This window comes from Crocuta crocuta, unplaced genomic scaffold (assembly GCF_008692635.1).
Source record: "Crocuta crocuta isolate KB4526 unplaced genomic scaffold, BGI_CrCroc_1.0 scaffold403, whole genome shotgun sequence".
NCBI lineage: Eukaryota > Metazoa > Chordata > Mammalia > Carnivora > Hyaenidae > Crocuta > Crocuta crocuta.
In genome coordinates, this window is record NW_027530631.1 from 302,627 (window position 1) to 315,243 (window position 12,617).

The following is a 12,617-nucleotide window of genomic DNA, read 5'->3' on the forward strand; positions in this document are numbered from 1 at the left end:
GGCAGGATCCCTCGGGGCCAGAGCTTTGGATGTCCCTCACATGTGACCATGCACCCACCCTTGTTCTGCTGCTTCAGGGACAGCCCCACACCCTTGGGATGCCTTGACTCAGCAACTTAAGGCCATGCCAAAGGCTGATTTCCCTGGTTTTGTGTCCAGCCGGAAACCTGCATGGCCAAGGCCACCCTGGCTGGCCTCACACGTGGGGTGCACCCCTGGTCTGAGAAACCTTGCATGCATGGTGAGGAGCTGTGGGAGCAGAGAACCACAGGGGCAGGAAGCTTGATTCCAGTGCTGCTCTGAACTCTCTGGGTGGCCCCAGCGTGTTAACCCTCCCAGCAAACCTCTGCTTCCTCCTCTGAAGGCAAGGAGGTCTGAAAGAATAAACAATGAGAGTTACATTAAAAACACAAAATCCTACAGAAATACTGAAAAATGATTCTCAGCACTGAGGACAAGCCTCCAACAGCCCCTGCTTCCTAGGGGTGAAGAGGAGAAACTGTGTATAACTCAGTAGTACATTATTACAGCAATGTCCTGGTACTATCGATAGCTGCAATCACTAACATTTATTCAGTGCTTTACAGTTTATTGAATATAATTCTATAAGGAGAAACTCCCCCTTTGTTTCTCAGAATAGCCTGGTTAGGAAGGTGGAGGAGGCAGTATCTCCATTTTCCAGATGAAATTCCTGACATTTAAGGAGCTGATGTGACTTGCACAGGGCCCTGTATCTAGTGAACGGTAAAACCAGGACTGGGACGCACATGTCCCAATTTATTGTCTAAAACTGTTAACAATAAAAAAATCTCCTGGTGATGGGACCCACCTTCCAACTTAACGCCAGCCAATAATAAACCTCTGATTCCTGTCAGTACCCAGTCTCAGTTGGGGGAAACCACCCCAGATTCCAAGGCATATGGTTTGCCCTGCTGGCCCCTTTTTCTAGGCTTGTTTTGTCCTGCCGGCGCTATATTGTGGCTTAGTAAGCCACCTGTGCTTTTGAAGAAGTTCCTCTTAAGAAAAAGAATGAGCAATATCATTAAGTAGCCAACCCTTTCTGGTTTTCTTGAATGGCAGGCAGGGCCAGGCAGAGAGCCTTCACTGAGAGCCTGGCCTCTTGGTCAGGACTCGTGGTTTATACCTGTCTCTGACTCTCAATCCACTTGGAACAACTGGTTTCTGGAATGTTCTTTCCCATCAAAGCCTGAATATGTGACCTTCCAGCCCCACAGAGCCCTGCTCTTACCCATCTGGACTGGCATCTGGACTGGACCCACGCCTGGGTTCAGGAAGAGGGGAAATGGACATTTCCTAACCTGGGTTCTCTTGGCCCACAGCTATTCAGAACCCTGACCCCGCCATGTACGAGCTGAAAAGTTCTAAATCCAGTAACATCTCTGTCTTCTTGTTCACTGATTTTGATTCACGAGACGATGTGCAACAAACTAGAGAGTCCAATGTGATTAGGTTGGGGTGTACTGTGCTGGACATGAAGACTCTGGATTCCAAGAGCAACATGGCTGTGGCCTGGAGCACCAACTTTGATTTGGGATGCAGGAGTACCTTCAACCAGACCTTCCACTCCTGCTCGGAAGAGTCAGCCTTGGTGCCTGTGTAAGCCCAGTCTCCTCTCTTTGGGAGGCCTGGTTATTCCTGGAGCTCAAGTGTATGGCATCTAAAAGCTCGTATGACTGGCCATCTCAGCCTCATCAATTGTCAGCAGAGCCCCTACCATCTTGTTACTGAGCACCAGTGAGCTCCTTGCTGACAGGTCACAAACTGTCATGGGCAAAGAGCAGATGGGGAGAAGGTGGTGGGAAGGGCACTGGCCTTTCACTTGCCCTAAGTTCCTGCCTCCTTGCCTCTGCTTAGAGTGTTTGCCACTTGCTGCTCTTCCAGGCCCCAATCTAATGCTTTTTTCCAAGTGCAAGCCAAATCTTCCACGTGTTCACATTTGAATGGAATCACTCTACACACTACAGTTACGGACTTTCCTACTGATCTAGAATTACTGAAAGGCAATGGAAAGTCAGTATTCTGTTTAAAGGCTGGCATGTATATTATAAATTTCAAGAACATACCTATGCAAACACAAATTTTATCTAGAATACCTTTTCTGATGATATAGAATTACTGTGCTTATATTTAATGACTAAATATTTATCTCTAACTTAAGGCTATTCAAAGTGAACAAGCCGACTTTATGATGAAACCTATTGATATCCAAGAAATATAATAAACTACTTGACAAATTTACCATCTTAGAAACTCCCTCTGTTAAGATTGAAATGGTAGGGTTAGCCTTCTGCTGCCTAGAAGACAATACCTGCTATAATGTAAACATCAGTAAGAAAGCTTATTGCCAAGTACTGCCAGCAATACGTGGGTAATTGGCCAACTCCTAAGAGACAGAAAAAGCCGCAACAAGCAAATGAAATACCTCAGGAACAATAAAAATGGTTATTTCTTGTCATCACTTTATTTCTCTTCTACTGTTCCAGGCTCTGAGTATATCAGGCATAGTGCTGCATTGGGACAGCATATAAAAGCATCGGTTTCGCCTTCCAACTCTTAGTTCTTCCAATGAAGACACACAAGGATAATGGTCTTTTAACATATCTGGCAATTTAGAAGTCTTCTCTTGAATATGCAGAGAACGTCTCACTGGTGTTAGAAACTTTAACTTTCTAAATGTATAATCTGTATTGTCAAACTGTATCTTCTTTTTTTATACATTGTAGGTATGGTGTAGTAGACACATTATATTTAATTAATCAACTCCCCCTGGTTTCTGTACTGGGGGTTGTAACATCATTGGTTGAAATGGATAGTTTATCTTCTTCTTTTTCATCATCTTGAAATACCACATTTCTAGTTTTCTCCATTTCTGGTTTTCCTGATTCTAGATTGACCCTTCTATCTTCAGTGCTGACTTTGTGGATGTATTCCTTGGTTGCACATGCCTCCTCAGTATTTTCTCCATATTTAATTTTTTCTTGACTCTTCATTACCAGAATATCTACAAAGGTATGTTGTATCTCTTCAGTAGGCTGAGCACCTGCCAGAATGGCTTTCTCATAAAGTGTGATAATATTTTCAGTAGGACTTGTGAGAGGTTCACTAAGTGCAAGGCATATCCAATATTTAACAAGTTTTTTTGGTAACTGGAATTTTTAAAATCAGGTCATTCACTATGCCAGTATTTCTTCTTTTGGACATCCCTCACTAATCAGGTTTAGGCATTCAGAAAATGTCTTGTTTACTTTATCGGTAAATAATCTTTGTTCATCTTCTACCAGGGCAGTCCAAAGGACCGAGCTGGGTTTTCCTGTCACCCTGCAGGCTCAGTCTGAGTAACTACTGGGCTAGGTGGCCTTTTCAGTGCTTTCCTTTTGCCAGCTTTCCACTCACTCAAACTAGCTTTTCTCTCTTCTGCTGTTTCTTTGGGCTGAGCTGATCTATCAATCACTGCTTTTGCTATTGTATGCCTGCCAGGGTCTCCAGTGCCATACTGTCTTACAAATTATTGGTGTTCATTTGGGTATTTTAACTAAATACTATGTAAATAATGAGCATTTTTACATATTCATTGATGTTGTATTGAATATTTTATGTTTACTGTGCTAATACCTATTATTTTGAAGATGAAATGTTTAAGACTAAACTTCGTTTTCTTTTGGGTCTCAACTAGTACTACATATTTGTCTTACCCAAATTACCAATTCAAGCTAATTTCTAATACTCTTATAAATGTACATATTTTTTCATAAAAATTTGTGACCCTGCATTATTTATGTATTGAATCCCCTTCCATGAACAGTAACTCTCAGTGCCATTTAAGACCCACAACACTGAAAACATCTTCTCATCTAGAGGTTGTCTCCTCCCTCTCTAAACAGCCTCACTTCTACAGTATAATGGTAAGATGCTTGAATTATAATTACTTATGTGTACATACATACAGAAAACTAGATTCAAGAAAAGTATTAGGGCCTATCTAGGGCATTCCCTCACTTTGCAGTTAAGGAAATTTACAGCCTGAGAGGAATGACTGAAATCATGGGTTAAAAGTTGACTTTCTAACCATCTATGTAAATGATAAAAGCTCTAAACTCAAAGTGAGCTTACTGATGGTCCCTGACAGTGATTAGTAACAACGGGCTCCATCAATTCAAAATGATCCCACATTCTAAGCAGATTAGTAGGGCCACATATTCTTAGACCCAGTTCATGTCTGTGTTTCTTTGAGTCACAATGCATTTTTATATTATTAATTAACTGGAGAAGATTTGCCACTTTGTTTGCAAAATGAGGATATAATCCTACATACTTCCCAGAGCTGATGTGTATGGTTTTAAGCAAAGGTGTATGTTTTTAAGTAAGAAGAATGATAGTAATAGTTAACTTAAAAAATCATGAGTTTCATGGATAATACGTTTAAATATATTTACACCAGGAGCTTGTAAGGTACTCAAATATGGCATTACTCTATTAAACAGTGTAGTGTTGCTTTACTTAAAAACCAGAATCCCTGTTTGATGAATCCATTTTAACTTCTAATATATATGTTACCTTGATGCAAGAGCATGTTAAATTCATTTTTTGATCTTCCATTTCATGTAACATTATTGCTTTAAAAAATCAGGTATGGGGATGCCTGGATAGATCAGTCAGTACAGCATGCAACTCTTGATTGTGGGATTGTAAATTTGAGCCCCAACTTGGGTGTAGAGATTACTTAAAAATAAAATCTTTGGGAAAAAATGTTAGGTGTCAGTAAATATGTATTAAATACAAATTAGATGACATAGAACAACACATTGAATGTTAAAAATGATAAGATACAATAAAATATTTCAGTAAGTCTGAAAGAAGTGAGATGTGATTTTTATGTTCCAGGAATGTAGGTAGACTATCAAGTGTTGAAGGCAGTAATGAGAAGAGGATATTCTAGGAGGCTAGGAAATGAATGATGAATGTAACTACCTAACTAGTATGAGATTGTGCAGATCTGTAGACTATATCTGTGAAGCATGGAATGACAGAGGTTTGGAGCTGGAAAGAACTTTAGAAACCAACTAGAATAAAAGTAAAAGAGACCTCTGAAATTCCCTGTATGCAAAAACTATATGGGTTTCTCCATTTTCTTATGAGATATTTTTTTTTTCAGATACTCAAGTGATGTGTATATAAGAAGGATGACTGGGGAATATTAATATCTCAATTTTATACAGGACATATTTGAGACTGGGAAATAAATGAGTTGCCCAATTTAGTATGTGTATGTTGTGTTTATGCATAAATACATAAAATTGATGAAATCATGTTGATCTATTGGAGAAACTTTATAAATCCAAGTATTAATATAATAGCTTACCTAAAATATACTTTTGGCTTTCTACTAATACAAAATTGTTATCTATGAATGACGGTGATTTTATTCTTCAATTCCTACTTAATTATTTTTCTTATAAGTGACTCTGGCATTTCCCAAGACACTTAAATATTATTGAAGACATTGGACATTACCCTATCACTCATAGAAAAGGAACTTTTTCATATTTGACCAACTAAATACAAAATTTGATGTATACACTTTCATAGGTAATCTTTTCAGTTTTAAAAGGTACCTTTTTAATTGTAACTGATAATACTTTCCTCATTAATGAGTGTTGGATTTTGGCATAAATCCTTTCTGTATCCATTAAATTACCATGTTTTTGTCTTCTATGAAATTTGTTGAATTTTTTGATTTTTGAATGTTAAACTCATTCCTTGGGGGACAGTATACCAAGTCATGTCATATTTTTCTTTTCATACACCACTGGAATTATTTTGTTACAGTTTTGGCTTCTAATTTTCTTTTCTTTTTTCTTAAAAATTTTTGTAATGTTTTATTTCTGAGAGAAAGGCAGTGTGAGCAGGGGGTGGTGAGAGAGAGAGAGAGAGAGAGAGACAGACAGAATTCAAAGTAGGCTGCAGACTCTGAGCTGTTAGCACAGAGCCCGATATGGGGCTTGAACCCATGAACCATGATATCATGACCTGAGCCAAAGTCAGATGCTTAACCGACTGAGCCACCCAGGCACCCCTATTATTTTCTTATATATATTTCTTATATATATTCACTAATGATTAGATTGTGATTTTTCTTTATAGTTATGTCCTTGTGAATTTTCTTTGTCAATGTTATTTTTACCTCATAAAATAACTGGGAAATACTCAACATTTTTTCTATTTTATAGAATAATTTATGTATAATTTTTATTATCTCTTCCTTAAATACTTATAAGAAATCATTGGTAAAATATCTGGTGCTAAGATATTTGTCGTGGGAATATTTTAAATTAATTACAAATTTATTTTTACAAACAGATACAGAATTACCCAGATTCTCTTCTTTAGGCAATTTTATATTTATTTTCCTAAGACATTGTCCCATTTTTATAAAGATGTTCTTAGTATCTTCTTACTAACTTTAATGTATGTAGGATATATTAGTTTTTTTTTAAATTCCTGATATTAAAATGTGTGTTGCCTTTCCCCTACCTCCATTTTAAAAATCAGACTTGTAAGGAGTTGATTGATTATAACTTGTCATACCCTTTTTAACTTGATAAAATATTGTTTATTCTAGCTTTTTATTTTGTTTCTGTAATGTACTTTTAAGACTGTACATTATCATGGCTTTGCTAAAATCAGTAAGTTTTAATATATCGTATTTTCATTACCATGCTTTTGATAATACAATTTTTATTGGGATTTTTTTCATCCATAGATTATTTTAAAATATGCTATTCCCTTCTTGAAGGGATTTCCAGTTTTGTTTTTATTGTTGATTTCATTTTTTTCAACTTTTGAAGACTTGCTTTGTTGCTAGTAGCAACAAAATAGTCAATTTTTATAAATACTTTAAAAGAATGAGGAGTATGTCTTTTTTAAGCTGTAATGATTAGTTTGTTGAATTGATCAAATTTGATAATTGTGTGCAATTCTTTTATGTATTTGCATATTTTCTGTTTTTTTTAAACCAACTATTGAGAAAGTATTTTGAAAATTTCTCTAATTAGGATTAGGATTTTTTTCATAAGCACTACTTTGTTTTGTGTAGTATACTTACAGTATGTATTTTTTATCTTNGCATGAGGGGAGGAGGAGGGGCAGAGAGGGAGAGAGACAAAGAATGTGAACCAGGCTCCAGGCTCTGAACTGTCAGCACAGAACTCGATGCAGGGCTCGAACCCACAAACCATGAGATCATGACTTGAGCCAAAGTCGGATGCTTAACCGACTGAGCCACCCAGGTGCCCTGAAGGTGTGATTTTAGTAAGTGATAGAGGAATTGTTATTTTCTAACACCCTCTAAGAGTTGAACCTAAATTTAGCCTATTCACACTTAATGTAACTACTTATTAATTTGGAATTTTATCTACTATCTTAGGAGTTAGTGTTTGGTCCACTGGATTCCCTCCTTCTCTTGGTGCTGTCTTCCCATGAACTCTTTAATATACAACTTGTCGTTATTCTTTACACAGTTAGAAGTACAGATTTAACAAAATGTTATTTCTACTTGGGAAATGGACCTTAGGTTAACTTTCACTTAGCTGTTTGCACTTAGCAGAGCCCTGAAAATAGCAGTATTTCAGTTGTCATACTAATTATCATTGATAAACTCCCAGTAGCTGGATTGATAAGGAAGGCCATGGATGAATTTTAAATATCAGCTTGAAAGACAGCTTTGATTTTCCTTGTTTTTAAAATGACTTATAAAGCAGGTGATTTTGTTTCTGTTGTTTTTTTGGCAGGGATCTAGAAGCTATGTCCAAGCCTTATGTGAAGCCTCTGACTTCTCAGATAAAGCTTCCACATTCAGATGTATTGTTACATCACACTTAAGCTTTCACTTGGTAGGTCAGAGAATTGTTCCAGAATTTTTATAAGAATTCTCACTGATGCTTCCCAGTGGCATCCTGAGTCTCCTGTCATCTTTGTTCTTTCAAAGCTAACTCGGAGCACCTGGGTGGCTCAATTAGTTGAGTGTCTGATTTCAGCTCAGGTCATGATCTCATGGGTTGGTGAGTTCGAGCCCCACATTGGACTCTGTGCTGACAGCCCAGAGTCTGGAGCCTGCCTCACATTCTGTCTCCCTCTCTCCCTGCTACTCCCAGGCTTGTGCTCTGTTTCTCTCTGTCTCTGAAAAATATTTTTATTTTTTTAAGCCTTTATATAACAAAAAAATTAAAAAGTTGACTAAACTGTGCTGGGATAGTCTTTTACATCTAGAGTGTAAAAGGTACTGCGGGTGTTCTATCAAAATGGGTGTTGTATTAGTTATCAACTGAATTCTAGTATGCATCCTTGGCTTATAATAGTGTAATAATACCAGACAATCCCATGGCCTTGGAACATTTTAACTACATTTACCCTTTATCTTTTTGCTATTTTTGCCATGAATTTTAATTATGCATGTGTTTTAAACTTTGTTATATTTGTAGTCAGTGTTATTTCCTTTATTCTTTATTTACTTCCCCCATTCCTGTGCTTTACTCTTGAATCATTGCCATTCTGGGTGAATACTTTGTGAGGTTTTTGTTTGGTTGGTTGGTTGGTTGGTTTTTGTTTTGAGAGAGAGAGACAGCGATTATGCAGGTTGTGCGGGCAGAGGGAGAGGGAGAGAGACAATCTCAAGGAGGCTTCGCACAGAGCCTGATGCAGGATTCATTTCCATGACCTTTAGATCGTGACCTGAGCCAAAATCAGGGGTCTAAGGTTTAACTGACTGAGCCACCCAGGTGCCCCTGTGTGCAAACATGTTGCTTTAGTATGTTTAGTATCCGCTTTCTGCTGTGAATTACCTCAGTTTTTACTCATCTGCAAATATTTAGTTTTCACTTTTGTAGGATATTTTTACTGGATGTGTAATTCTATACTTATAATATTTTTAAATATATATATTTTTAAATTGTCCCTTTTCTTTTTTTTTTTAATTTATTTTGGGGTAGGAAGGGTTGGGAGGGGCAGAGAGAGAGAGAGAGAAAGACAGAGATCCAAAGTAGGCTCTGCACTGACAGTAATGAGCCCAATGTCGGGCTCGAATTCAAGAATTGTGTGATCATGACCGGAGCTGAAGTCAAACACTTAACTGAGCCACCCAAGTGTCTTTGTAATGATTTTTAAAAACTTTTCATTTAAATTCACCATATATTTAACCCAATCCCCTACTACATCTCCTGTGGTAACCATCACTTTGTTCTCTATGGTTAAGAGTCTGTTTCTTGGTTTGCCTTTCTCCATCATTATTTTCCCCTTTGCTCATATGTTTTTTTTTTTTTCTTAAAGTCCACAGAGGAGTGATGTTATGGTATCTGTCTTCCTCTGACTTATTTTCCTTAGCATAGTACTCTCTAGCTCTATCCACCTGATTGCAAATGATGAAATTTCATTCTTTTTATGGCTGAGTATTATTACATTGTGTGTGTGTGTGTGTGTGTGTGTGTGTGTGTGTGTACCTCTTTTTCCACTCATAAGTCTTTGGACACTTGGGCTTTTTGCATAATTTGGCTATTATAAATAATATTCCTATAAACATTGGGTGTATATATTGCTTTGAGTTAGTATTTTTAGATCTTTTGGGTAAATACCTAGTAGTGCAATTGTTGGATCATAGGGTAGTCCTATTTTAATTCTTTGAGGACCCTCCATAATTGTTTTCCATAGTGGCTGTACCAGGTTAAATTTCCAATAGTGCAAGAGGTTTTCTTTGCCTCCATAACCTCACCAACACTTGTTTCGAACATTTTTTTATTTTAGACATTCTGACAGGTGTGAGGTAATCTGTAGTTTTGATTTGTACTTTCCTGATGGTGAGTAATGCTGAGCATCTTTTCATGTGTCGATGGGCCATCTCTATATCTTCTTTGGAAAAATGTCTTCATGTCTTTTGCCCATTGTTAACTGGATTATTCATTTTGAGGTAGTGTTAAATATTATAAGCTGTTTATAAGTTTTAGAAACTTAATAAATTTTGCAAATATTTTCTCCCATTTCATAGGTTCCCTTTTAGTTTTGTTGGCTGTTTTCTTGACTGTACAGAAGCTTTTAGTTTTGATGAAGTCCCAGTAGCATAGCTTTGCTACTGTTTTCCTTGCTTCAAGAGACCTATCTACAAAAAGTTGATATGACCAGTGTCAAGGAAGTTACTGTCTGTATTTTCCTCTAGGATTTTTATGGTTTCAGGTCTCCCATTTAGATCTTTAATCTATCTTGAATTTATTTTCACGTATGGTGTAAGAAAGTGGCCAGTTTCATTCTTTGGCACGTTGCTGTCCAGATTACCCAGCACCATTTGTTGAAGACCCTGTATTTTTCCTTTGGATAATCTTTCCTGCTTTGTCAAAGATTAATTGACCATGTAGTTGTGGGTTCATTTCTGGATTTTCTATACTGTTCTTTTGATGTATGTGTCAGCTTTTGTGACAGTACCATACTGTTATGATGACTGCAGCTTTGTACTAGAACTTGAAGTCTGGAATTGTGATGCCTCCAGTTTTGCTTCCATTTCAAGATTCCTTTGGCTATTCAGGGTCTATCGTGGTTCTATTCCAATTTTCAGATTGTTCTACTTCTGTGAAAAATGCTATTGGTATTTTGATAGGGATTGCATTACATATGTAGATTTGGGGGGTGGTACAAATAAAAATACTTAAACAATGTTAACAATACTTGTTTTTCCAATCCATAAGCCTGGAATGTTTTTCCTTTTCTTTGTGTCCTCTTCACTTTCTTTCATCAGAGTTTTATAGTTTTCATAGTACAGGCCTTTTACCTCCTTGGATAGATTTACTCCTAGCCTAGCTACGTTACTGTTTCTGAAGCATGTGTAAATGGGGCTGATTCCATAATTTCTCTTTCTGCTGCTTGGTTATTTGTGTGTAGAAGTGCAACAGATTTCTCTATGTTGATTCTGTACCTATGACTTCCTATGTATCCTTTATCCTGAATTTGTTGATCATTTCTAGCAGTTTCTTTTGTGGAGTCTTTTCTCCATGGTCAGGAACAAGACAGGGATATCCACTCTCACCACTGCTATTAACATATCATTGGAAGTTCACGTCAGACAACAAAAGAAATAAAAGGCATCCAATTGGGCAAGGAAGAGGTAAAAGATTCATTATTGAAGGTGATAAGATATTTTATATAGAGAACTTGTATTAGTTCAGCATTTTAAAGCTTTTATTCCATTGTTTCCTAAACTTGTTCACTTCTCTTATAAGTCAGCTGTAAGTATATTTTTGCAAGATTGTTAATAGATCTGGTTTTTCTGCATACATCTTGATATTGGTCTTCAGTCTTTTGTATTATACAAAGAATCATTAAATACTGAGAAGGATAGTGAGCAGAATATCTGCTGACCTCACTATGCTTGTTTTCTATCTTTGATCTTGGCCTCTCTTTGATGGCCTCAGCTGCCTTTGATATTTCTTTTTGTTTCATTAGTCTTTATTTTTTCTAGCTAATAGTATTGGTCTGAAGCAAGATAATTATTCAGTCATCATATCTGGAAGAGGCAATCTGTACTTAGTGATATGTGATTTACCAGTAAAGTCTGTTCTTGTGTTTTTTTGTTTTTTTTTTTAACTTTGCCACTTAAGTTTTCAGTTGGGCAACAGATTCACTATGGGAAGAAAAAAAGGAGCTGCTAGCATATTCTTTGACCTGGTACAGCTGATATTTCAAATAATGGAATTTTGTGCAAAATCATTTGCATTTGGTCCTAACATGGATCCAAACTGCCTAATTTATACCCTGAATCTATCACTTGTTAGCTCTATGACCCTGATGAACTTGCTAAATGTCTCTATGTTACAGTTTACTCATATGTTTATTAAGGATAATATTAGGTTTCCCCATATTGCTTTTATGATAGTGAAATTAGGGAATTCATTGTTAACTCTAATGATGATGGTGATGTTATTCTAACTAAAATGTCAAGTGCTATTGATATGACATATATAAAACTATGGTATCCTGTATAAGATAGCTATATATTGTTGTATGGTTGTATTTCCCAACTATACTAGTACAGGTGTTAATACTAGCACAGGTATTGGAGCAGCTAATTTCTGTAGGTGATGTTTGTAAAAAAAAAAAAAAAAAACCCATGATGTTTCTAAGCCAAAGTCACCCAAACTGAGGTTGGGGACTAACATTTCCGTATATCATCCAATACTCTATATCTATTTTTGGTCCAATATAGGACCACTTTTTAATAAATAGGGTTGAGTATTGATTCTATATTTCTAGGAGAAATCTTATTTTCCTGAAATGTGTAATTTAAATTAAAAACACCTAGTTTTACCTTTTTTGTGTGTATATTTTAACAAAACTTCTCTGTTGTCTTGTTCTGGTGTTTTCTTCACTCAATACTAGATGGTTTAGAGGAATTGCTAAACTATGAACTGCATTCTTTGGTATCTCTGTGAAGTTCTGTGGTATATAACTGTTCGTTCAGTGGAGTAGTTATGTATTTTCTATGCATTGAGCATGAAGTAGCAGCTTTCATTAGCAGGTTTTCACAGTCAAAACTGTTATTTCTCTACCAACATCTCTAATTT

General features: G+C 36.6%; 1 pseudogene; it reads right to left on the reverse strand.

Moving 5' to 3' along the window:
• Positions 1-2,481: 2,481 nt before the first annotated feature.
• LOC144235102 (cytoskeleton-associated protein 2 pseudogene) overlaps positions 2,482-12,617 on the reverse strand; it is a 42,773-nt pseudogene continuing 32,637 nt past the window's right edge.